The following is a 26,666-nucleotide window of genomic DNA, read 5'->3' on the forward strand; positions in this document are numbered from 1 at the left end:
AAATGTTACAGTTTGGATTGTTCCGTTATGATCCAGCATGGATGTGATGGGGCAATTGTTTCTCCTGCATGCTGGAGCAATTCTAGGATTCTGTGGTTAAAATAAAAGGAACATCAAATGCCATTCTGAACACTGGTAATAGTATTTTTTGATGTACTATATAATAGCAACTGGTGTCTTAACTCGAATCAGGTTCTTGTTATATCATCTCTTGGCTCCCAGAACAGTTTTTATTTTCAAATTCCCATTCTCATTTTCAAACCCGCCATTGTCCTAACCTCTGTAGCAGCCACAATCAAAGTTTGGAGTCGAAGTTCAAATAAGTTTATTTTCAAATTACTTGCATATCACCATATACGACCTTGAGATTCATTTTCTTGCAGGCATTCACAGTGGAACAAAGAAATACAACAGAATCAATAAAAACATTGAGTGTGGGACTTCAGGCTCCTGTACCTCCTCCCTGATGGTAGTAATGAGAAGAGGGTATGTCCTGAGTGATAGGGCTCCTTAGTGATGGACGCTGCCTTCTTGAGACACCACCTGTTGAAAGTGTCCTCGATGGTGGGGAGGGTTGCGGGAAGAAGATGAATATTTACTAATAAAGAGCAAGAAGAAAATATTAAAAATTAAAGATTAGTTTTATTTATCACATGCACACCAAAGCATCAAGCATACAGTGAAATATGTTGTTTGCATCATATCAGATCACCAAGTGTTGTGCTGGGTGGGGCCAGATAAACTCCTTTCAGACAGTGGCAGAAATCAAACCCTGATCAGTAAAGCCAGGTGAAGGGAGAGGTAGGTGTGAGGGGAGGAGGGGGGTGGAAATGAAATGAGAAACTGGGAGGTGCTAGGTTGAAAAATGTGAAGGGCTGGAGAAGAAAGAATCTGATAGGAGAGGAGACATAGGGGTGAGACTTGTTTACCTATCCCAGTTGTACTTGCCCTGTCGTTGATCAAGATCATAGCTGAGATACCTCAGCACCACTTTTCTACACTATTCCCACAATCCTTCATTCCCTTAGTGAGCAGAAGTTCAATAACTGAATGACCTCAATCACTCAGCCTCCATAGCTCATCCTGTGGATAAAGAAATCTCCTTCGTCGTCTCTCCAACCTTATGTATTTCACAGATTGCATCTTCTTATTTCTGGTTTTGTGCTTTGTTTTTAATTTATTAAACACACTTAAAATGTTACTGCAGGTCCTTGCCTCAAAGCCTCTTGTTCAGCCTGAACAGTATGATCAAACAGTCCTCAATCTAACTCGCCAAGTTCTCTGTTTTTCTATGGGCACCTCCAATTATTAATATTTTCAGAAAAAAAGAAACAGCTGGTGGGTTGGTGTCAAGAAAGAAACAAATTCATGCACTTATGTAGCATTGATCAAGCTGTTAAGTTACACTCTGTCAGGCATCCAGGACCAGACAAATGAGAGTGACTTTGATTGCTATCAATATCCTTCCTTGTTGGTGATATTGTGGTTACAGCTCGGTATACAGGCAGCCTCAAAATAACTGGTTTATTTTCCAGTTTAAGATGTCTTCTTGAAACCTCATTTACTGAGAATTCTGATGAACAAGATTCTGTTTGTTTCTGTTTACTTCAGCCCTTCAACAGATACAATTTTGGGTTTTGCTGCTTTGCAATTTTCACAGGCCAAGATTGTTTTCTGATACTTCAGAGATCAACAAATTTCACCCAGAGGGCGAGACATTGATTATACAGAGGCATTTAGCTAATTAAACACAGAGCCAAGGTGGTACACTAATAAAAGTTGATAGCAGTCATCACTGGGGGACAGAGCAATGGTTCAATGGTTCCATTTAATATCAGAGAATGTACGACCTGAGATTCTTACTCTTTGCAGATATCCACTCAACAGAAAAAAAGAGCAAAGGATGAATGACGAGGAAAATGTTAGAACCCCAAGGCCCCACCCCTCTCATGCACAAGTAGCAGCAAAAGCTTCAGTCTGCCCCCCTCCCCCTTCCCCTCCTGCCTCAGGAAAATGCTTCAGAGCCTTCCCCCTACTACCACCACCTGCCATACTAGGAATAGCAAAGCCCCAACGAGACCATGATCTAAAGTCTATCAAGAACCACTGTTCACCCCAATAGTTCGACATGCCACAAGCTCTCCCTCTCTCTCTCTCGCTAACAAGGGAGAGAGAGCTATCGCTCCTGCCACAGCGAGAGTAGAGACAAACTGCTCGCTCTTTTGATGTTACAGTCTTCAGCATTGCTTATTTCAACAGCAGTGTATGCTGCTGTCTCAATGGGTGACTTTTTTTTAAATGCTGAGCTATTACAGTTACTGGCATCCACTTTATCCATTTATGGATCTTGGAGATTGCAGACAAGGTCAGCATTTACAGCCCACACTTAATCGTTATTTGTGAAGGTGATGGCTGTGTGCTGTCTGCTTAAACCACGGCTTTGTTTCTGGTGAAGATGCTCTTATGGTGTTGGGGAGGCAGTCCCACTATTTAAACTAGTGACAAACCAGGACGGCAATTCCATTTTCATGCTTATATTTAAGATTACGGTGCACTTATAAGTGAATCTTTGTCTATATGGCCATACTCAAACAACTACTTCTACATTGGGTTTTACACACAGTGGCCACTTCACACACTTGATTGTTAATACAAATATATAATCAGCCTATCATGTGGCAGCAACTTAATGCACAAAACCATGCAGATGTGGTCTAGAGGTTCAGTTATTGCTCAGACCAAACATCAGAATGGGGAAGAATTGTCATCTACATGACTTAGACCATGGAATGAATGCTGGTGCCAGACAGGGTGGTTTGAGTATCTCAGAAGCTGCTGATCTCCCGAGATCTTCCAGCACAACAGATTTTACAGAGAAAGGTGTGAAAAACAAAAAAAAAATCCCGTGAGTGGCTGGTCTGTTAGAGAAAATGCCTTGTCAATGAGAGAGTTCAGAGGAGAATGGCCAGGCCGGTTCAAGTTGACAGGAGGATTACAGCAACTCAAATAACCACATGTTACAACAGTGGTGTGCAGAAGAGCATCTCTGACCACATAACATGTTGAACCTTGAAGTGGGTGGGACACCACAGCAATAGACCACAAACATATGCTCAGTGGTCCCTTTATTAGACACAGGAGGTACCTCATGAAGTGTCCACTGTGTGTTTCTTCAAGATTATATTTATAAGATAATCTTTGTATTTATGACTATGCTCAAACAGTTACTTGTACATTGACTTTTTATGGGATTGCATTTGTGTTTATACTTGTCCTGTTTTATAAAACCTGTGTTCTTATGATTATTGTGTTTCTTCTCACGCTGCACTGGATCCGGAGTAGGAATCATTCCATTGTCCTTTACACTCACGTACAGAAAAATTTAAAAAAGCACTCTTGAACCTTGAGTCTTGAAGTCAGGATGGTGTGTGACTTGGAGCCTACAACTGGTGGCGTTCCCATGCACCTGCTGCCTGTACCCTTCTTGGTGGTAGAGTTTGTGGTTTGGGAGGTGCTGCCAAAGAACATAGCAAATAGATGCAGCCCATTTTGTAAATGACAAACATTACAGACAGGATGCACTCATGGTGGCAGCATCAAATGTTTGGGGAGGTGGGGTGAAGCAGTATGCTTTTCCTTGGATCACATCTAGCTTCTCAAGTGTTCGAGCTGCTTTTGTGCAGGCAAGTGGAGTTGACTCCTTCATTTTCTGGCTTTTATTTTGTAGAAAAGTTTTGCAACACACAGGATACACACCCTCTGATCTGCTCTTACGTACCCATGCTAGGAGCTGAGCCACTTAGATTAGATTAGATTAGCTTTATCTGTCACATTTACACCAAAAATGAAACGCATCATTTGTGTCAACGACCAACACAGTCTGAGGATGTGCTTGGAGAAGATCCACAAGTGGCGCCATATTCTTTGTGCTAACGTAGCATGCCCACAACTCACTAATCATAACCCGTACGCCTTTGGAATGTGAGATGAAACTGGAGCACCTGGAGGAGCCTCACGCGGCCACGGAGAGAACGTTCAGAACTCCGTACAGACAGCGAAGTTTGGAGTCGGCAGTGACGTTCTCTGTTGACAGCCGGAGAATTGGTAGATTTATTTTACATCGCGAAATTTGTTGTTTTGCAGCAGCAAAGCAAGACATAAAAATTGCTCTAAGTTATAAAGTTAAACAAATAGAGCAAAAGACAAATAATGAGTCATGCTTGTGGGATTGTGAACTGTTCAGAAAGTTGGTGGTGAAGGGAGAGAAGGTGTTCCTAATATGTTGAGTGTAGATCCTGTATCTTCTTCCAGGGTTAATAATGCAAAGAGGCCATGTCCCAGATGGTGAGGCTCCTTAATGATGGATGCTGCCTTCTTGAGGTGCTGCCTCTTGAACAAATACGGTACCTAGGATGGAGTGTATCTTGGGGCTCTGCATTTCTTAATAGAATCCCAGATGCATGCCATTTCTACAGTGAGCCTCCCCACATTTTGCAACTATTTTAACTGACAATTTGATAATTATATAATTTTTGTTAGAACCAGGAATGGTTCTACAGCTTGAGGGACAGACAGAAGATGCTGCAGGAACTTAGCAAGTCAGACAGCATCTGGTGAGACTTAAATTCTTTGCTTCTTTCTTGTTCTTTATTCAGCGTCAATCAGTACAGAATAAAGCTGTTGCTATATTCCTCATCATGATGATATGAGAAAGACCCTGAACAGCTTCAGCATACTTCAGAAACTCAGTGCACCCCAATATCATTGGAAGTGTTGTCATTGTAATATCACGTCACTGAGGACCATCAGCTTGTCCTGCTGGAGAGGCTTATGAGTTCCTGAGATCCCAAGAGAAATTCTGTCTGGAGCTTAGCTCCTGGTAGGGTCACCCGTAGTTGTGAGGTCAAGGGGAGAGGATCCGACCAAGACCTCACTGGTAGTGTTGGCAGGAGATAATGACACATCGCAACAGCAGTGAAGGTGGAGGAAGGCTGCAGCAGTGAAGGGTTCCCAATCATCTTGCATTCCATACCACTGGACCCTGACCCCGATCTGTCAAGGATCGTGCGGGGCTGCCAATGCATCAGCCTTTCCATGTCAAGCAACGTCTGCCATTTTATCATCGATTTATTTTCCCTCTGAACCTCATCCTCTTGACTTCTCCCCGTAACCTTTTGTTGGCCAGAAAGAAATGTACTCTCTACAAAACAGTGAATTCAAATGAATGGACCGTGGAAGTAGACAAGCCAATTTACTTTCTTCTGGCCAAGAGGTTGAAGGAATTGAGGCTGCTATTTTGTTAACCTGCTCTGTATTCTCCATTTTGTAAACTGGTTGTGCTTGGCTGAATCAGTGCTTTAAAGTAAAGACAATTATGCTCCAGGTAATCTGCTGGACTGGAAATGATTTCCAAATAAGAAGTTATGTGTGAGGTGTTCTTTGCTATGATATAACATGCAGGTGGGGTCTGTGTCTGCCCTGTGGGATTTCAGCTGGTTACTGGTTTGGTAATTGATTTAGAACAAAGAGCCATAAGTTACCAGTGGTCACTTGTGGAAGAGGGCACAATAAATGGATGCTGGCTTGGACCAGAACCAACAAGAAGGTGACACGGGTCAGTCAGATGGTCTGAAGCCAGCAAGATTGAAATGCAACATTTGAACTGGTAAGAAAAGTGTATAAAAGGAGAGGCTTCAAATGCAAGACAGTGATAGCTCTGGAGAAGAATGTATGGGTGTGACCGACCCCGTGTTGGACAGGTGGAGAGTGGATCGGGACTACAAGGAACACTTGATCAGCGTAAACTCTTTAGCCCGGGTATTACCTTTTCTATCCTTTGACTATTCAGGAAAGTCAGGGAAATCTAGCAGGTGTACACACAGGTACTTCGTTTGTGAATTTATGAGCTTGTTATTTGAGACATGAAGGTATTTGTCAGCAAATACAGATTCTCTCTGTGCCCAACTGTTTATTGTTACTTAGCCTTGTTACCACTTCGATACCCTTATAATTAAGTACTTATCAACCTCCACTTTAAATATACCCAAAGATTTGGCCTCCACAGCTGTCAGTGGCAATTAATTCCTCAGATTCACTACCCTCTCCCTCCTCAGTTCTAAAGTGACTTCTTTCTAATCTGAGGCCGAGCTCTCTGGTCCGAGACTTTCCCACTGTTGGATACATCCTCTCCACGTACACGTTCCACTGTGTCATTCCAGCAATTTCTTCAGCAAGCACAAGTTTGGAACGGTTAAGTACAGAATAAAGCTACGCTCTCCTGTTAAATGCTCCTGGACAGGTACAGAATGAGTTAAGAGCTGCTTCCTTTATGCTGCTCAAATCATGTAACCATAGGAAAGTGCATGGAACCAAGCCATAACCATAGGAAAGCACTCCAGAACGACTGTTCCATTTCCTGCCACTATAATTAAGAAATCACACAGCAACTGAACAAATTTGTGCCGTGGGACTACACTCGAAAACAACTGGATTTACATTTCTGCAGGACTTCATAGCCAGCAGAAGGAGAGACTTCCAGTGCATCTGCCCGAGCTGAATTCACTGCCAGACCATGGTCAATAAAGGGCACAGAACCCCTTATTGATCAGCAATGTCGTGCTGGGGTGGGCTGCCATATTGAGTTCTGGCGAGGCTGCTGACGACGTTAAATCACAGAGTCATGAAGTTGTGCATCGCCGAAGTGGGCCTTTCAACCCAGCTTGTGATGCCTCGCTTTGCTGACCCCATCTGTCTTCACTGCGGTGGACAGGAGGGTAACAAACAGGTATTTAAATCTGTCCAATGCAACACCAGTCCCAGCCAGAGACCTACCACCCCAAATCCTCCTGGAAGTACTGACTCTGTCTGGAATACTGTCCTTACTGCTACAGGTGGCTCGGAACTTCTCCCTTGGGTACGGCTGCTTTGTACAATCTCAGGTGGTTTCTTCTGTCAGTCTGGACAGTCCGTGACAGCAGATACAGGATTATAATGTATGGCAACACTGTGAAAACACACACCAGATGGTGTCTGGGTTAGAAATATACCTGGTTTCCTATGTCGACGGTTAATGGTTGTATCTGGGATGGAACCCCCAAGGTGCTAGTCTATGTGGATCAGTGCTGCCTGGGGTAGAAGGTCATTCAGTGAGTCCTAAAGCAATAGAATAGCCATCCAGTAGGCAGCTATTCGAGATGGGGGTTCATGCACTAGTGATTTCCTCCACTCCTCCAAGGCCCATATTTATTCTGTGGATTCCAGCCACAAAACTGCCCAGCATCAAGGACGTCTGTACAGAAAGGTGCCGGAAAAAGGCTCGCAACATCATGAATGATCCCACCCACCCTGCTCATGGACTGTCTGTTCCACTCCCATCGGGCTACGAGGCATCCAACAGGCTCGAAAACAGTTACTTTCTCCAAGCCATCAGGCTGACCAACACCTCCACCCAATAATCCACCCCACCACTGTCCCCATCACCACAACTTTATCATTTCCTGCCAGGGTCAGAGATACTGGCCTCACTTTATGCACGTATATACAACCAGTTTATGTATATAAAATAATCTTATGTGTTTATATTTATTGTGTTTTTATGCTGTATCGGATCTGGAGTAACAATCATTTACAATTGTGCACTGGTGTATGACAATAAACTATCTTGAATTATCTCCATATCCCTTCACACCTTCCGTATCTGACTGCCTGTTCTTTTGCTTTTTAAACCGTGTAATTGTTTGTCCCTACCACCTCCTCTGGCAGCCTGTTCAATATATCCACCACCTTCTATGTGAAAAGCCGTGGCTAATATGTAAGCCTCACTAATGACATTTCTTGCTCCTTATCGCATATGCCATTTGTGGGAAACAGCTGATGTGAAATTTGACTCCCATTCTTGAATTGAACTGCACCAAAAATTATTTAATTGCCTATAAAACTCTATAGCTTGAAGTTCAAAGTGCAAAGTAAATTTATTATCAATGTACATATATGCCACCATATACCACCCTGAAGTTTATTTTCTTGCGGGAACTCACAGTAGAATAAAGAAATACAATAGAATTAATTAAAAACTACTCACAGACGAAGAGTAACAAACACCCAATGTGCAAAAGGAGACAATCTGCGCAGATGCAAAAAAAAATAATAATAATAGTAGTCATAATAAATAAATAAATAAACAAACAAACAAACAAGCAATCAAATAAAGAAATAAAAAATAAGAAGAACTTAAGTTGTAGACCCCTTGAAACTGAGTCATATTGAGATTCAGTTTCACGTGTAGATTGTCACATACAGTGTAATGCGTCGTTTGCGTTAACAACCAACACAACGCAAGGATGTGCTGGGGTCAGCCTGCAAGTCTGTGCCAGCACGCTCGCCATGATCACCAGATCCACACAAGCAGCAAGTACGATGACAACAAAGGCAAAAACAAGTCCCTTTCCCATCCTCCTACCCGGCCACCTACTCCCTCCCTCCAACTAAGACAGGCCACCTCTGGGCCTCCCACCACCAGTCCTTGGCCCCCGACTGTCAGCTTACAGTCCCCGGCCTGTAGGTAATGCAATAACTGCTTCTCTCTCTCTTAATCTATTTGCCATAAACATTTGAATCATTTGTACATCCCTGTTGGAGATATTTTGTGTGTGTACTTGCCTCATTTCCTACTCTCTCTGCAACTCAAAACTGTGTTGTTTTCTCATTATCCCAGTTCTTAGAATCAGGCTCCGACTTCCTGAAACATTAACCATTTCTCTTTCCACGGATGCTGCTTGACTCGCTAAGCCTTTCTGTTTTTCTTTCAGATTCCCAGCACCTGTCGCTCTTTCACTTTCGACAGAATTGCTAAATTGGCTTTGAAGCTGAATTTCCCTTCAGGTTTCAGGCTGCAAAGATCAGAGCTCAGGCAGGGGGCTGAGAAAGGAATGTCGCTCCTGAGTGATACAACACATGGGAAGTCTTAACACACTGACACAGTGTGAAATTACAAGCCTGCAACCAAACTCAAAAGCAGCTGAATCACACTTGTTTAATTCCCTGCAGAAGTTGACTGTTGTAAACAGCCTCTGGTGTGTCAGAACCTCAATCTGTTCTCAGTCATCGTCCAGCACTGATACTGTAAATCGCCTGTAAGGTTAATACAATCTTTTATAAATCTTTTAAATGCTAGAAAGCAGGTCAAAAGGACTTGTTTAAATGCTGCTAAGCCAAAGTAACACCACGAAGGGTCCGAGTACATGAAATGGTACATGCGCTCAGTGGCCACTTAATAAGGTACCTCTTGTACTTAAAGGAAGTGGCTTGTGATCTTCTGCTGCTGGATCTCATCCACTTCAAGGTCTGACATTTGTGCATTCAGAGATGCTCTTCTGAGCACCACTATTGTAATGTGTGGTCATTTGAGTTACTGTCACCTTCCCGTAGGCTTGTACCAGTTTGGCCAGTCTCCTCTGACTTTCCTCATTAACAAGGCATTTTTACCCACAGAACTGCCACTCTCTAGATGATTTTTTTGTCTCGCTCACTACTCTCTGTAAACTCTAGAGACTGTTGTGTATGAAAATCCCGGAGATCAGCATTTTCTGAGATACTCAAACCACCCCGTCTGGCACCAACAAATCATTCCATGGTCAACGTCACTTAGATCATATTTCTTCCCCAGTTTGACATTTAGTCTGATCAGTGACTAACCCTGATAAGCATACTTTTGTGCACTGAGTTGCTGCCACGTGATTACCTTTTGAATCTTTCCATTAACAAGCAGGTGCTTAGGTGCACCTAATAAAGTGTCTATTGAGTGTAACTTTGTATTCAACACATCCAATCTGTTCCTTCAGTTATACTCAAGCTTTCTTCCGCTCTGAACTTTAAATCATGTGAGCAATACATTCTATTCCTTTTTTTTCCTCGTCTTTCTCCAGCATCCTCTCTGCTATATCTCTCAACCACTCCCTATGATACCAGTCCATCATTCTGATATCTCTTTCAGAGACTACGAGAAGGGGCAGTGTGATGCAACATGGAACACAGAACACAGGATAGTAAGCACAGTACAGGCCCTTCGTACCACAGAGTTGTGCTGACCCTTTACCTTACTCCAGGTTTAACAGACACAAATCAAAAGTTATGGATGAACCAGGAGATTTTAATTCTGCTGAGGGCTAGATCTGTGACACTCAAGTCTGGTGATCCAAGACCATCCAAGAAGGCCATGTATGACTTCTGGAGGGCTTTCTTAAGGGCAAAGGAACAATCCTGATTGAGGCTAGAGGTGGAATCGGATGCACATCAACTCTGGCAGAGTTTGCAGCCCATTACTTCCTACAAAGCGAAACGTAATGTCTTGAATGGCAGTGACGCTGAATTCCAAGATGAGCTCATTGCCTTTTATTCATGCTTTGGAAAGGAGAATAAAATGATAGCTATGAAAATACCAGCTCCAGTGAACAGCTGATGTTTGTCTCAGAGGCTGACAACATCGGATCATCTTACAAGAGGGTGACCCTGGTAGGGCTCTGAAACCTATGCTAACCAACTGGAGGTGTATTCAAAGACACTTTCAATCTCTCTTTGCTACAGTCAGAAGTTCCCAACTGCATCAAAAGGGCAACAATACTATCAAGAAGAGCAGGGTGATCTGCCTTAATGACTATTGTCCAGTAGCGCTCACATCTATGATGATGAAGTGCTCTGAGAGGTTGGTTATAGCTCGTATCAACTCCAGTCTCAGCAAGCCCCCACACCCACTGCAATTTGCCTATCACCATAGTAGGTTTACAGTGGATGTGATCTCATTGGCTCTTCATGCAGCCTTGGATCACCTGGGCAATATTAATACTTCAGTCAGGCTGCTGTTCATTGACTACAGCTCAGTGTTTAACACAATCTTTCCTACAGTTCTGATGAAAAAGCTGCAAAACCTATACCTCTGTACCTCCTTCTGCAACTGGATCCTCGACTTCTTCACTGAAGAACCATCGGAAATGACATCTTCACCCCTTGCTGATCAACACTGGCTCACCTCAAGGAAGTGCACTTAGCCCACAGGCCTACTCCCTCAACACTCACGACTGTGTGTCTAGGCTCTGCTCAAATGGCAATAAAACATTTTCTGATGACACATCTATTGTTGGCAGGATTTCAGGTGGCGATGAGAAGGGATACAGGAGCGAGAGAGATCAGCTGGTTGAGTGGTGTTGCAGCAACAACTTTGCACTCAAAGTCGGTAAGTCTGAATAACTGATTGCAGACTTCATCTCTCGTACACTCTGATCAATCTCTGACATAACCAGATGTTATTTACAATAGGCCATTACACTACAAGGACATATTTGTGGAGTGGGAAGAAAGCAGAGATCCCAGAAGAAGCCCAGACGGTAACAAAGAGAACAAACAAACTCCTCAGAGACAGAATCCGAGGTCAGGATGGAACCATGGTCGCTAGGGCTGTGAGGTTATGTCACCAGGGGGATTTTCAGGATTTGGAGTCTGCACTGATAACAGAGCAATGATACATTTCCACATGGGTACGTGTTACCTGGAGAGAAACGACATATGCCTGTATTAGAACATGCACTCGCTAACTGGTCTTCTGCTGCTGTAGCCCGTCCACTTCAAGGTTCATGTTGTGCATTGATTGATGCTCTCCTGCACATCACCTTTGTAACTCTTGGTTGTCTGCGTTTTCCGTCAGCTTGAACCAATCTGCCCTTTCTTCTCTGGTCTCTCTCATTGACGAGGCATCTTAGCTCACACAACTGCTGCTCGTCGGATGCTTTTTGTTTTAGGCACCGCTCTCTGTAAGCTCTAAAGACTGCTGTGCGAGAAAGTCCCAGGAGATCAGCAGTTCCTGTGAAACTTCAAATCATCCCATCTGGCACCAACAATCATTCCACCGTCACTTAAATCACATTTCTGCTCTATTACGACGTTTGTTCTGAACCACAACTGAATCGCTTGACCATGCCTGCACACTTTTACCTGTTGTCTTGCTGCCACAGGATTGGCTGATAAGGTATTTGCATTAACGAGCAGGTATAATGAGTGTGGACTATAGATCAGTACCCTCCTACATAGCCCATAACCCTCCATTTTTCTTACATCCATGTGCCTACCAAACTGTCTCTTAAATGTCCCCAATATTGCAGCCTCAACCAACACAACCAACAGTGAATTCTAGACACTTACCACTCTCTGTGGTAAGATACCTCAGACATCTTCCATAAACTTTCCTCTACTCACCTTATAAGGGTGCCCTCTGTATTCAAAGTGGCCATTGCCCTGGGACATCCAGCTGACAGCAGGTTCTGTTGATACCAATAATGAAGGAAGATAAAGGTTTTTTGTAATCTGCAAAGATTCCTTATCACAAGTACATAGAAGCATACAGTGAAGTGTGTTGGCTCTGTTTACAACCAGCACCACCTAAGGACGTGCTAGAGACAGCCTGCACGTGTCACCATGCATCTAGCGTGCCCAGAAAGTTCAGCAGAACAACACGGGCAGCAACAACAAAAAGAGCAACAAAACAACAAGAACAAAACGACCCCCTTTACTCTTCCCCCCCCCCCTTCCAACCCTGCACACACTCACACAATAAGACAGGCCTTCATCCCCAGGAAAAGCTGCCTCTGGGACTCTGGCCTGGACTTGCAGACATTGGGCCTCCAACTTCCAGACATGTCCACCCAAAGGTTTTGGACGTAGGGCCTTGCTTCCAGACTTGTCGACTTCAGTCTTCGACTTTTGATGTCGACCTCAAGACTCAACAAACACAAGACTTTGAAGGCTGTTGAACTATGGATGTGCACAGACCACCAACCCTGGGAATCACCAAGCTAGAGTGTTGCTGCGGCCCAAACTTCCAAACTCAAAGTCATTGGGCCTTTGCCCTTTGGACATATCGGCCAATAAGATGAACAAAGCTTCCACCAAGATGAACAAAGGCATAGTGGTTTCGAATAACTGAACACGTAAAATTAAATAGAAGGAGAAAGGAAAACAGAAAATTGTGGATCATGCAAGGGACTTGAGAGTCCTTGTGCAGGATTCCCTAAAGGTTAATTTGCAGGTTTAGTCTGTGGTGAGGAAGGCAAATGCAAAGTTAGCATTCATTTCAAGAGGAGAAAAATTTAAAAGCAAGGATGTAATGTTGAGACTTTGTAACACATTGGTGAGGCTTCACTTGGAGGATTGTGAACAGTTTTGAACCTCTTATCTTAGAAAGGATCTTAGAAGAGAAAGAAACTGGAGACAGTTCAAAGGAGGGTGACAAAAATAACTCCAGTATTGAATGGTTTGTCATCTGAAGAGCGTTTGATGGCTCTTGACCTGTATTCACTAGAATTCAGAGGAATGAAGGGTGACCTCATTGAAACCTATTGAATGATGAAAGGCCTTGATAGAGTGGATGTTCCCTATGGGGGAAGAATCTAAGACCAGAGGGCACAGCCTCAGAATAGACAGGCATCTTTTTAGGATGGAGGTGAGGAGGAATTTCTTTAGCCAGAGAATGGTTAATCTGTGGATTATTTGCTACAGGCAGCTGTGGAGGCCAAGGCTTTATATATACTTAAGGCAGAGTTTGATAGACAGGGCATGAAGACAGGAGAAGACAGGAGGTTGGAGCTGAGAGGACAATTAGATCAGCCATGATGGAATAGTGGAGCTGATTCGATGGGCCAAATGGTCTAATTCTGCTCCTATATCTAATGGTCTTATGGTCTATTCCTGGGTAACAGATGGGTTCTGTTTTTAACCACCTGCCCTAAACTGACTTAATCAGTATGTCAGAAAATACACACAAATCACTTGATATATCAACCATGCCTCTAAAGTATTGTAATGAGTGGCACATAAAAAACACATAAGACTGATTAAGAATAATTACTAGAAATGAGAGAGGGATGGAACTCATTCTAGGAATGAACATACATTATGTATATTTACTATACATTGGACTTTTGAATTAATTATGTTATGGCAAGTTGTTGGTAAGATGGAGTGTCTATAAGTGGGGCATTCATAATCCGGGGATGGTCTGCACTGACAGCAGGTAAACTGAGTTGCATTTTCTTTCCACGGGGCTTTGAACTTTGGCCTTTGACTTTCAGACTTGCCGACTTGATGCTTTTTTTCTTGATGCTCTTGGATTAAAAGTGCACAAAAGCAGTTCTGATGATTTGTATTTGAAACTGCAGTTTGCTTTCAGTCTCGCACCACGTGAACTCAAACAGGCAAAACCAGTTGAATGTGAGAAGGGAAACATCCTTGACATCTTGGCAATCTAAGATTAAATGTTTGCTCAGGGGTGGAATGGCTAGAGATCGCTACAATGTCAGGAATTCAATGTTTAAGGCCGATCAGCTGGCATTTCAGTTGCATGCTAGGAACTGAACTGGTCTATATCCCTGACTCCTTCTATTCTTCCTCCTTCTTCCCTCTCCACTCTCTGCCTGTCGAGTGTTTCTGTCCATTTTATTTCCCCTTCCTATTCCCATACTAGCATATCTACAGCATCAGGTACAAAGGTGATAAACTGAGAGCTTGGATACATACATGGAATTATGATGTAGTGGCCATTACAGATACTTGGCTGGCACCAGGGCAGGAATGGATTCTCAATATTCCTGGATTTCAGTGCTTTAAAAGGGATAGAGAGGGGGGAAAGGGGGAGGAGGGGTGGCATTACTGGTCAGGGATACTATTACAGCTACAGAAAGGGTGGGTAATGTAGCAGGATCCTCTTTTGAGTCAGTATGAGTAGAAGTCAGGAACAGGAAGGGAGCAGTTACTCTATTGGGGGTATTCTATAGGCCCCCTGGTAGCAGCAGAGATACTGAGGAGCAGATTGGGAGGCAGATTTTGGAAATGTGCAAAAATAATAGGGTTGTTATCATGGGTGACTTTAACTTCCCTAATATTGATTGGCACCTGATTAGTTCCAATGGTTTAGATGGGGCAGAGTTCGTTAAGTGTGTCCAGGATGGATTCCTGTCACAGTATGTTGACAGACTGTCTAGGGGGAATGCCACACTAGATCTAGTATTAGGTAACGAACCGGGTCAAGTCACAGATCTGTCAGTGGGAGAGCATCTGGGGGACAGTGACCACCGCTCCCTGGCCTTTAACATTATCATGGAAAAGGATAGAATCAGAGAGGACAGGAAAATTTTTAATTGGGGAAGGGCCAATTATGAGGCTATGAGGTTAGAACTTGCGGTTATGAATTGGGATGATGTTTTTGCAGGGAAATGTACAATGGACATGTGGTCGATGTTTAGGGATCTCTTGCAGGATGTTAGGGATAAATTTGTACCGGTGAGGAAGATAAAGAATGGTAGGGTGAAGGAACCATGGGTGACAGTGAGGTGGAGAATCTAGTCAGATGGAAGAAGGCAGCATACATAAGGTTTAGGAAGCAAGGAGCAAATGAGTCTAGCAAGAAAGGAGCTTAAGAAGGGGCTGAGGAGAGCAAGAAGTGGGCATGAGAAGGCCTTGGTGAGTGTGTGTATGTATGTAGGCCTCCATTAGTCTTGATAGACCATTTGTACCTTGGAAAGTTTCCAGGGCGCAAGCCTGGGCAAGGTTTTTTTATGGAAGACCGGCAGTTGCCTAAGTTGCCCCTCTCCATGCCACCAATGTTGTCCAAGGGAAGGGAATTAGGACCCATACAGCTTGGCACCGGTGTCATCGCAGAGCAATGTGTGGTTAAGTGCCTTGCTCAAGGACACACACGCAGCCTCAGCCAAGGCACGAACTAGCAACATTCAGATCACTAGATAAACACCTTATCCACTTGGCCATGCGCCAACTTGGTGAGTAGGGTAAAGGAAAACCCTAAGGCATTCTTCAATTATGTGAAGAACAAAAGGTTGACAGGAGTGAAGATAGGACCGATTAGCGATAAAGGTGGGAAGATGTGCCTGGAGCCTATGGAAATAGCGAGGTCCTCAATGAATACTTCTCTTTGGTATTCACCAATGAGAGGGAACTTGATGATGGTGAGGACAATATGAGTGAGGTTGACGTTCTGGAGCATGTTGATATTAAGGGAGAAGAGGTGTTGGAGTTGTTAAAAATATATTTGGATGGATAAGTCCCTGGGGCCTGACGGAATATTCCCCAGGCTGCTCTACGAGGTGAGAGAAGAGATTGCTGAGCCTCTGGCTAGGATCTTTATGTCCTCATTGTCCACGGGAATGGTACCAGAGGATTGGAGGGAGGTGAATGTTGTCCCCTTGTTCAAAAAAGGTAGTAGGGATAGTTCGGGTAATTATAGACCAGTGAGCCTTACGTCTATGGTGGGAAAGCTGTTGAAAAAGATTCTTAGAGATAGGATCTATGGGCATTTAGAGAATCATGGTCTGATCAGGGACAGTCAACATGGCTTTGTGAAGGGCAGATCATGTCTAACAAGCCTGATGGAGTTCTTTGAGGAGGTGACCAGGCATATAGATGAGGGTAGTGCAGTGGATGTGATCTACATGGATTTTAGTAAAGCATTTGACAAGGTACCACACGGTAGGCTTATTCAGAAAGTCAGAAGACATGGGATCCAGGGAAGTTTGGCCATGTGGATTCAGAATTGGCTTGCCTGTAGAAAGCAGAGGGTCATGGTGGTGGGAGTACATTCAGATTGGAGGGTTGTGACTAGTGGTGTCCCACAAGGATCAGTTCTGGGACCTCTACTTTTTGTGATTTTTATTAACAACCTGGATGTGGGGGTAGAAGTGTCGGTTGGCGAGTTTGCAGACGACACAAGGGTTGGTGGTGTTGTGGATAGTGTTGAGGATTGTCGAAGATTGCAGAGAGACATTGATAGGATGCAGAAGTGGGCTGAGAAGTGGCAGATGGAGTTCAACCCAGAGAAGTGTGAGGTGGTACACTTTGGAAGGACAAACTCCAAGGCAGAGTACAAAGTAAATGGCAGGATACTTGGAAGTGTGGAGGAGCAGAGGGATCTGGGGGTACATGTCCACAGATCCCTGAAAGTTGCCTCACAGGTAGATAGGGTAGTTAAGAAAGCTTATGGGGTGTTAGCTTTCATAAGTTGAATCATAGAGTTTAAGAGTTGCGGGGTAATGATGCAGCCCTGTGAAACTCTGATTAGGCCACACTTGGAGTATTGTGTTCAGTTCTGGTCGCCTCACTATAGGAAGGATGTGGAAGCATTGGAAAGGGTACAGAGGAGATTTACCAGGATGCTGCCTGGTTTAGAGAGTATGGATTATGATCAGAGATTAAGGGAGCTAGGGCTTTACTCTCTGGAGAGAAGGAGGATGAGAGGAGACATGAAAGAGGTGTATAAGATATTAAGAGGAATAGATGGAGAGGACAGCCAGTGCCTCTTCCCCAGGGCACCACTGCTCAATACAAGAGGACATGGCTTTAAGGTAAGGGGTGGAAAGTTCAAGGGGGATATTAAAGGAAGGCTTTTCACTCAGAGAGTGGTTGGTGCGTGGAATGCACAGCCTGAGTCAGTGATGGAGGCAGATACACTAGTGAAGTTTAAGAGACTACTAGACAGGTACATGGAGGAATTTAAGGGGGAGGGTTATATGGGAGGAAGGGTTTAAGGGTCGGCACAACATTGTGGGCCGAAGGGCCTTACGTACTGTGCTGTCTTGTTCTATGTTTCTATAGTGCTACATGTGGGTTCAATTCAAAAATTTAAGAGAAATTTCAATAGGTACATGGATGGGAGGGGTAAGGAGAACTGTGGTTCAGGTGCAGGTTGGTGGGGCGATTGATGGCGGAATAACAGTTCAGCATAGACAAATGGGCTGGAGCGTTAATTTATTGTCTGTTGTGTTCTAGACAATGTCCTTGGCCTCCTCCACTGCCACAGAGAAGCTAATCACAAACTGGAGGGACAGCACCATATATTCAGCTTCTACAGTATATATTTCTGCTTACATATATTCACACAATATGGGCTGGAGGTTGATCAGCAGGACCACATGGGTAGCGGTGCTGGAAGGAAGGTGATAATGGGAACCATTAGGGGAGAGATACGGAGCAGATGGGACCATCTGGGGAAGGGGATCCTGTGGGTGAGACATGGGGGTTGTAGGTGGATGGGACCAGGAGGGAGAGGGGGAATGAAAATAGGTGAATGGGGTCTGGAGGGAGTGAGGGACAAGGAACAAAAACTGGAGGATCAGAAGTTGAGAGAGAAAAGGGAACACAGGAGATAAGGTTACTTGGAATTAGAACATTCAATGCTTGTGTCTTTTGGGTTGTAGAGTACTCAGATGGAGTATGTAGTGCTGTGCTTCTAGTTTGTGTTGGACTTCCCTCTGGTAGTGGGGAAGGCCAAGGGTGGACAGGCTGGTGTGGGAATAGGACGAGCAATTGGAATGCTAAGAAACCAGGAGCTCATAGAGTAAGAGTTATAGAGCACTGCAGCACAGATCCAGACCTTTTGGCCCATCTAGTCCATGCCAGCCATTTTTCTGTCTACTTCCATCGACCTACTCCTAGATGATGGCCCTCCATACCCCTCTCATCCATGTACTTACCCAAACTTCTCAAGTTTTGCAATTGAAGCTGCACCTGCCACTTCTGCTGGCAGCTCAGGGCAGACAGAGTGGTGGTGCTCTGAAAATTAGATGCCTTCTGTGTGCTTGTTTCTGCCGACGTAGAGGAGACCTCATCAGGAGAGCTGAATGAGGTTGAAGGCGTGGATGGAACCGCCTAGCTCTTCAGTTTAGCAGCATCCTCTAACCTTTCAGCACCCTCTAGGTCCCACATCTGCGTGATAGCTGGGCTTTATGGTTGAGCGACTTGAGCAGAACGTGAAGCCGTAGCTTCATCCAGGAGAAAAATGCCCCAGAAAGCCACCACGGGTCATGAGGAGAACGGAAAAAATGCGGAAAATGAACTTTCTGATACCACTAATAAATCTGAACCCAAGTGAGAAAACCTATTAGAATGTGAGAGGGTTGATTGAGATGAATGGAGACACTGACTGACATAATCATAAGGCTAGATCAGGTTAATTAAATTGCAATTATCAGATGCATATTTGTAATGTGGGTACAGTTGACCACTTGCAGAAGATGGAAGTGAATGTTAAATCTCAGTTAAACCATTGCCCATGGAAGTAATAAATGTGGGAGTATATTTTCCAATTGGGGGTGCAACATACTTATGACAATCTCAATTATGCTTTGTTTTTCAATTTTTCTGAGTTACTGTGGTCTATTTTCCATCTTCAGACTGGAGGGACCCAATCCTCTGTTGAGGTATCGAATTGGGTGGCCAACAGGAAATCCTGTAATTTTGCAGTGGACAGAGTGAAGGTACTCGATGAAACGGGCCCCCCCAGTCTGCATCATGTCACACTGCTGGGAGCACTGGACACAATAATGACCCCGACAGACTCGCAGGTGAAGTGTTGGCTCAACTATTTCATTTTATCAACTGAGGATTCTCTAAAATCTTCTCACTAATCTCCAAAAGCCTCTTAAATGCCGCTGTCATGTCTACTTCCATTGCCACACCTAGCAGCACATTCCAGGCACCTGCCACTCCCTGTAGTATCCCTGCCCTGCACATCTCCTTTAGAACATGGAACAGAACAGCACAGAATCGGCCCTTTGACCCACAATGTTGTGCCGACCTTTCAATTCACTCCATGATCAATTTTACCTTTTGCTCTTATCCCTGCATTTTTCTATGCGGCGATCTCAGAGTCTCTTAAATGACCTTACTGTATCTGCCTCCACCACCACACCGAGCCGGTCTTTCCGGGCACCTGTGTAGAAAACGTGCCCCTGACCTCTCCCCTAAACTGCCCTCCACTCTCCTTAAACAAATATCCTCCGGTATTGGGTATTGCTGCCCTGGGAAAAAGGCTATCTCATAATCTTATACAGCTCTTTCAAACACCCTCATATCCGAGGCATGCCCTCTTCTCGTTACTACCATCTGGGAGGAGGGAAAGGAGCCTGAGAAACACACTGTGCGTTTTAGGAGCAGCATCTTCCCCTCCAGCATCAGATTTCTGAAGGGCCCTTGAGGGGTCAGTGTGGACATGGTGGAGGATTACAAATACCTGGGGATATGAATGGACAAAAAACTGGACTGGTCAAAGAACACTGAGGCTGTCTACAAGAAGGGTCAGAGCTGTCTCTATTTCCTGAGGAGACTGAGGTTTTTTAACATCTGCCGGAAGATGCTGAGGATGTTCTACGAGTCTGTGCTGGCCAGTGCTATCATGTTTGCTGTTGTGTGCTGGGACAGCAGGCTGAGGGTAGCAGACACCAACAGAATCAACAAACTCATTCGTAAGGCCAGTGATGTTGTGGGGGTGGAACTGGACTCTCTGACGGTGGTGTCTGAAAAGAGGATGCCATCTTGGACAACGACTCCCATCCACTCCATAATGTGCTGGTTAGGCACAGGAGTACGTTCAGCCAGAGACTCATTCCACCGAGATGTAACACTGAGCGTCATAGGAAGTCATTCCTGCCTGTGGCCATCAAACTTTACAACTCCTCCCTCGGAGTGTCAGACACCCTGAGCCAATAGGCTGGTCCTGGACTTATTTTTCCACTTGGCATGATTAACTTATTATTATTTAATTATTTATGGTTTTATATTGCTATATTTCTTCACTATTCTTGGTTGGTGCGGCTGTAACGAAACCCAATTTCCCTCGGGATCAATAAAGTATGTCTGTCTGTCTGTCTGAACCCATGAAAACGATCTCACTATTCTTCTTTAGCATTACGTCGTTATATTTTTAAATGATCGTAACTCGTGAGTGATGATATACCTGATTCTGGTCCAGAGAAGGGCTTGTCAGAGAGGGGAGAAGTGAAGAAGGAGGGGCAAAGGGACTGCGGGGTAGCACTGCCGGGATCTGGCTTTGACCCAATGAGCTAAATGTAATGTAGCAAGTAAATAAATGATTTAACAAGTACAGGAAGCTCAATAAACCAATGTAATACTGGCCAGATAATCTGTTTTCAGGAATGCTGATGGTAGGATCATTACAGTCAGGACACCACCAATAATTACTTTCTGGAAAGGCTGCTTTACAAATGATTGTGACCGTATCTCACTCCCCCCCCCCCCTCCCCACCCCACCCATCTGGAAAATACAGTATTCCAGAAAGCGTTACATTCATCGGGCCCTCAGCATTGCCATGAACCCCTCCCAGGTGTCCCATAATCTCTTTGACCTTCTACCATCATGCACAAGGCACTACAGTATATGAAGGAGGACTGCTAGGCTGGGTAGCAGCTTCTTCCTCCAGGCTGTGAGACTTCTGAACACCCTGCTACCACCCAGTACAGGTTATTTATGACAGGCAGTGAAGAAAGCTAATGGCATGCTGCCTTTTATAACAAGAGGAATTGAGTATAGGAGTAAAGAGGTCCTTTGTGCAGTTTGTGCAGTATTGTGTGCAGTTTTGGTCTCCAAATTTGAGGAAGGACATTCTTGCTATTGAGGGAGTGCAGCGTAGGTTCACCAGGTTAATTCCCGGAATGGCGGGACTGTCATATGTTGAAAGATTGGAGCGACTGGGCTTGTATACACTGGAATTTAGAAGGATGAGAGGGGATCTGATTGAAACATATAAGATTATTAAGGGATTGGACACACTGGAGGCAGGAAGCATGTTTCCGCTGATGGGTGAGTCCAGAACTAGAGGCCACAGTTTAAGAATAAGGGGTAAGCCATTTAGAACAGTGATGCGGAAAAACTTTTTCACCTAGAGAATGGTGGATATGTGGAATGCTCTGCCCCAGAAGGCAGTGGAGGCCAAGTCTCGGGATGCATTCAAGAGAGAGTTAGGTAGAGCTCTTATAGATAGCGGGGTCAAGGGATATGGGGAGAGGGCAGGAACAGGGGACTGATTGTGTATGATCAGCCATGATCACAGTGAATGGCGGTGCTGGCTAGAAGGGCCGAATGGCCTACTCCTGCACCTACTGTCTATTGCCTATTGTCTATTGTCTATAGCAGTATACTGTGGTATATTTAACTCTATGTCGTTTATGCACTTTATGTCAACTTGTACACCTACAAATGTTTTTATTATTTTATGTGCTGTGTGTGATATATGTACTGTGTTTTGCACCTTGGTCCCAGATGACCATTGTTTCGTTTAGCTGTATACACGTGTATGGTTGCATGATAATAAGCCTGACCTTAAACTTGAACTACTGTACAAACAGCTGAAGGAACGGGCAGGACTTTGTTTTTAGCTCTCACTCGAAGGCACCATCTCTGAGAGCGCCTCAGATCTTAAGCACTTGGAGTTAAAATTTGCTGAAAATATTCACCAGGTCCGGCAGTATCCTCTGAAAGAGAAAGTTAATGTTTCAGACCAAAGATCTGTTCGCAGCCCTCTCCTTTTATTTCAGACTTCCAATGCCTGCAGCTTTTTTTTAAATTTGATTTCCGTTTTTGTTCTTGGAACAGGATTTGAACCTAGAGCCTTCTGACTCAGAGGCAACAGTGCTGCCCACTAAACCACAGCTGGAAGAAAAGGGTATTCATGGCCGTTGCTCCATCTGCTGAACCTGATAAATCAATCATACAGGGGTAGGCCTTATAGAAGGAAGTTCCTTTTCCCACTCCAGTGCCCCAATCACTGTTATTGGTCAGAAACGGACGCTGGATTACAAGTACATGGAAACAGCAGCACTGAATGTCGAAATCTATCCCTTTGTTTATGAAAATGCAGAAAAAAATATTTTTCTTGTGGAATTAAGTTTCTGCAACTTCTCATTGTGCTGGGGATTTATTTTTCTCTGGTTTGAGCACATCGCCGGCCTGTGAACATCTGGATATATCAACTCAAGCTGTCTGTGCTGACTGAAACTCTTACACATTCAAATGAATTACACTCTAACCACAGCAACACCAGGCATGGATTTTGCCGGCGTACCTGATCCAAACAAGGAATTCCAATGCACCAAATCACTTCCTTCCCACCCCCAATGTTGTGCACAGCATTCCAATGTCATCACATCACTTCCTCTTGAGCTTCAGTGTGTAGTTATTCCGACAGCAACGGGCTCTGTCCAAGTGGTTACTCGCTGTCCAAGTGCGAGCTGCTTCCTGTGATTCATATTTTCAGTTTGCATTACTTTTTGTAATTAACTCCTCCTTTTGCTCTGCACCCACCCCCTCCATTCCTCCCTCCCTCCCTCCCTCCGTCCCCTTCCACCTATCCCAGCTCATTATCTGCCAGCAGCTCCACTTCGTTTGGCGGTGGGCTGCTCTCAGAATTGTGCGGCTGGTTGGCGCCCGAAGGTGCGTCGTTCCAGCGATGGGAGGAGAAGGTTGCCCTTTGTGAAGCAGCTACTCTCCGATCTTATTCCTCTTTTCGCTCCTGCGTGTGAGATGCTGCTTCCTTTGATGGAGTTTCGCGTGGTGAAGCAATGAGACAGCAGAAGTCAATATCTCCCGTAGAAGAGTCAGAAAGTAGGGCAAGCCTCATTTAACTGTGCGAGCCTGTTGTAAGACCATAAGACATAGGCGCATAATGAGGCCAATCGGCCCATCAGGACAGCTCCACTGTTCAATCACGGCTGACTTATTACCCCCCTCAACCCCTTTCTCCTGCCTTCTCCTTGTAGCTTTTGATGCCCTGACTAATCAAGAACCTATCAACCTCCGTTTCAAATACACGCAATGACTTGGCCTCTACTGCCGTCTATGACAATGAATTCTACAGATTTACCTCCCTCTGGTTAAAGAAATTCCTCATCTCTGTTTTAAAGGGCCATCTGTGTATTCTGAGTCTGTGTCCTCTAACCCGAGACTCTCCCACTATAAGAAACATCCTCACCACGTCTACTCTAGCTTGACCTTTAAAGATTCAATCGGGTTTCAATCAGATCCCACCTCATTCTTCTAATCTCCAGTGAGTACAGGCCCAGAATGATTTGATAGCTTAAGCGTGATATTCTGTTGAAGGTTCCCCTCACAACACTGTCTGCTGTCAGCTGCCTCTGTTAACTGCCCAGTGAAGAAAGGAACACGCAGACGCATTGCCTCACTTTCGCATTTCCAAATTTCACCCTTCATCTCTATCCCTCTCGTGACTGTGATCTGCATTCCTGCAACCCTCTCAGACCTCAGCCTTCTCAAGTTCTGGCATCTCATGTAGCCCCTTTTAAATTCGCATTCCCACTGACAGACATGAATTGGAATTCCCTTTCCCTCTCTGCCTCTCCTCATAGGCCGGACTGTGGCTACGGCCTCTTCCCTTCATCCATCTTTGCACATAACGTGTGAGAGGGCAACCTACGTTCCATTCTTCGACAAAGTGAAATTACTCTGTGTACCACAGCAATGATAGCTATGTATTAACTTAAAATATGCGAAGCCTGCCCATGTTTTGGTGAACTGTGTATGCACAAAGTTTGGAGTAAAAATTTTCTATTTTAGTTAAAATAAATACTGAGAGGAAAATGTACCACTGGAATCTTCTGGAAATTAGTTTGGCTTTCCTTCAAGCGATTAGGTGCCAGGAGTGAAACAGAACACATGCAAGTTTGCACCTTGCACCTTGCACAGAAATAAATTGTAAGAAGGAGAACCAGGCCCCACCTTGAGTCACCATGGAAACGACGAAACACACCGATTGTCCTGTTTTCCTTGAACCAAGATTTGCATGCAATGCTTTGAAAACACTTTATTACTGTCACTGGGAGTACATTTCTACAGGTTTCCCAAATCCCTCAGTGACCATTTGTCACAGGAAGTGTGTTCCCTGAAGATGAGTTTCTAGTGACCCAGTGTCTTCCGGGTGAGGTCTGCAACTAAATTTGCGCTTGCTTTAATTTGAATGTATAATGCGTCACCAAGGCCTAATAGACTTGGCTCAGACGAAAGACAGTACAGTGTAGGGAAGTGCATGATCATGCACTTGGATAGAAGGAATAAAGGCATATTTTCAAAACCTCAGAAATCAGAGTTGCAAAGGGAATCGTGCTGGATTCCATAAAATCAATGATAGTGAAGACAAATGCAATGTTAGCATTCACTTTGAGAGGACTGGACCATAAAAGCAAGGATGTAATGCTGAGGATTTATAAGCCAGACTGCTCTTGGAGCATTGAGAGCAATTTTGTAGCCGTTACTGAAGAAAGGACATGCTGCCATTGGAGAAGGTTCAGAGGAGGTTCGCGGGAATGATCCCAGGAATGAAAGGGTTAACGTGCGTATTTGATGGCTCTGAGTCTGGTACTTGCTGGACTTTAGAAGAATGAAGGGGCTCTCAGCGAAGCTTATTGAATATTGATAGGCCTAGATAGAGTGGATATGAAGAGAATTTCCTGTAGTAGGAGAGTCTAAGACCAGATGGCACAACCTCGGAATACAAGGACATCCCTTTAGAACAGACATGAGGAGGAATGGTGGTGACGAGCTGGAGTGTGGTGATTTGGTGGAATTCATTGCACAGATGGCTGTGGAGGCCAAGTCTTTGGGTATAGTTAAAGTGGAGGTTGTTAGATTCCTGTTTAGTCAGTGTCAAAGGTTTCAGGGAAAAGGCTGGAGAACGGGGTTGAGAGGAATAATAAGTCAGCCATGATGGATTGGCGGAGTAGACTCGATGGCCAAGTGGCCAAATTCTGCTCAAATGTCTTATCATCTTAAAGCCAAGGTTTAGTAGTCTGGGTTAACGAATGTCACCAGGTTTCTAGGTGAGCTATGAAATTAAATTCATACTCCCTTTAATTTGAATTTATGTGTTGCTGAGTCCCACTAAATCTTGGCTCAGCGGCCAGCTCCCCTTTGTGATCTGAATTCAGGAGTAATGTAGCCACAAAACTGTGTAAAAATACTCTGGGACTTTTCAGATTCTAGAAATACCTTCTGTGGCTCTGACCGGTTGAGCTGTCCTTTCAATCCCTCTTCAGTTTTGTAGCTTGAACTCGCAGATCTTGTGGTAGATTCAGCATGTTTCTGGGAATGGAAAAATGCCAAAGCTGAACAGGAAACAGTGCCATAAAAGGAGAGGCCAGGCTGCAGTGCTGAAGGGCGGGTTTCCTTTCTTGCCTTGGCTTATCTCTCGCTGACAGGCAGGGAGTGGAGCTCCACACCTTAAACTCAACGGCATGCTTCCCTCGCAACCATTGCTCCCTTCCCCCGCTCAGCCTCCCAGGCTTGTTCCTGCCTGTACGTACGTGGCCTTTCAATGTTGCAACAACTTTGCTGAGCTCAGTTTTCTTTTCCTCTTTAACCCTTTGCAGAGCCCATAGGAGCGCTCCAGCTGCTCCTTCGGCCTCTTGAGCTGAAAGCCTTCCCGTAGGCCTTTAACGCCGTGCACACAGAACATGAAACATTATGTCGCTGTAGCGTAGTGGTTAGTGCATCACCTTACAGTGCCAGTGACTCAGGTTCAAATCCCACCCCTGCCTATAAGGAGTTTGTACGTTCTGTACGTGACTGTGTGGGTTTCCTCCGGTTAATTGGTCATATGGGTGTGATTGGGCCACACGGGCTCGCTGAGGCGAATGTGCCTGTGACTGTGCTGTATCTCTAAATAAATAGATAAGCCCACACTTGTGCTGGCATTTTAACTTATCTAGCTCTTCCCTCTCACATAACCATCCATTTTTTTATCATCCATGTGCCCAGTCTCTTAAGTGGTCCAAATACGTCTGCCTCTACCACCAGCCTCCAGCATTTT

The 26,666-nt window shown here is 44.6% G+C and overlaps 1 long non-coding RNA gene across 1 annotated transcript; it reads right to left on the minus strand.

The window, feature by feature from the left end:
* Positions 1-345: 345 nt before the first annotated feature.
* Positions 346-26,232, minus strand: LOC140740402 (uncharacterized). The gene is made up of 3 exons (XR_012101843.1): positions 25,847-26,232; positions 12,244-12,308; positions 346-598 (listed from the first exon to the last, which is right to left on the minus strand). It is a non-coding gene; the product is annotated as an uncharacterized lncRNA (long non-coding RNA).
* Positions 26,233-26,666: the final 434 nt, after the last annotated feature.

This window comes from Hemitrygon akajei, chromosome 16, assembly GCF_048418815.1.
Source record: "Hemitrygon akajei chromosome 16, sHemAka1.3, whole genome shotgun sequence".
NCBI lineage: Eukaryota > Metazoa > Chordata > Chondrichthyes > Myliobatiformes > Dasyatidae > Hemitrygon > Hemitrygon akajei.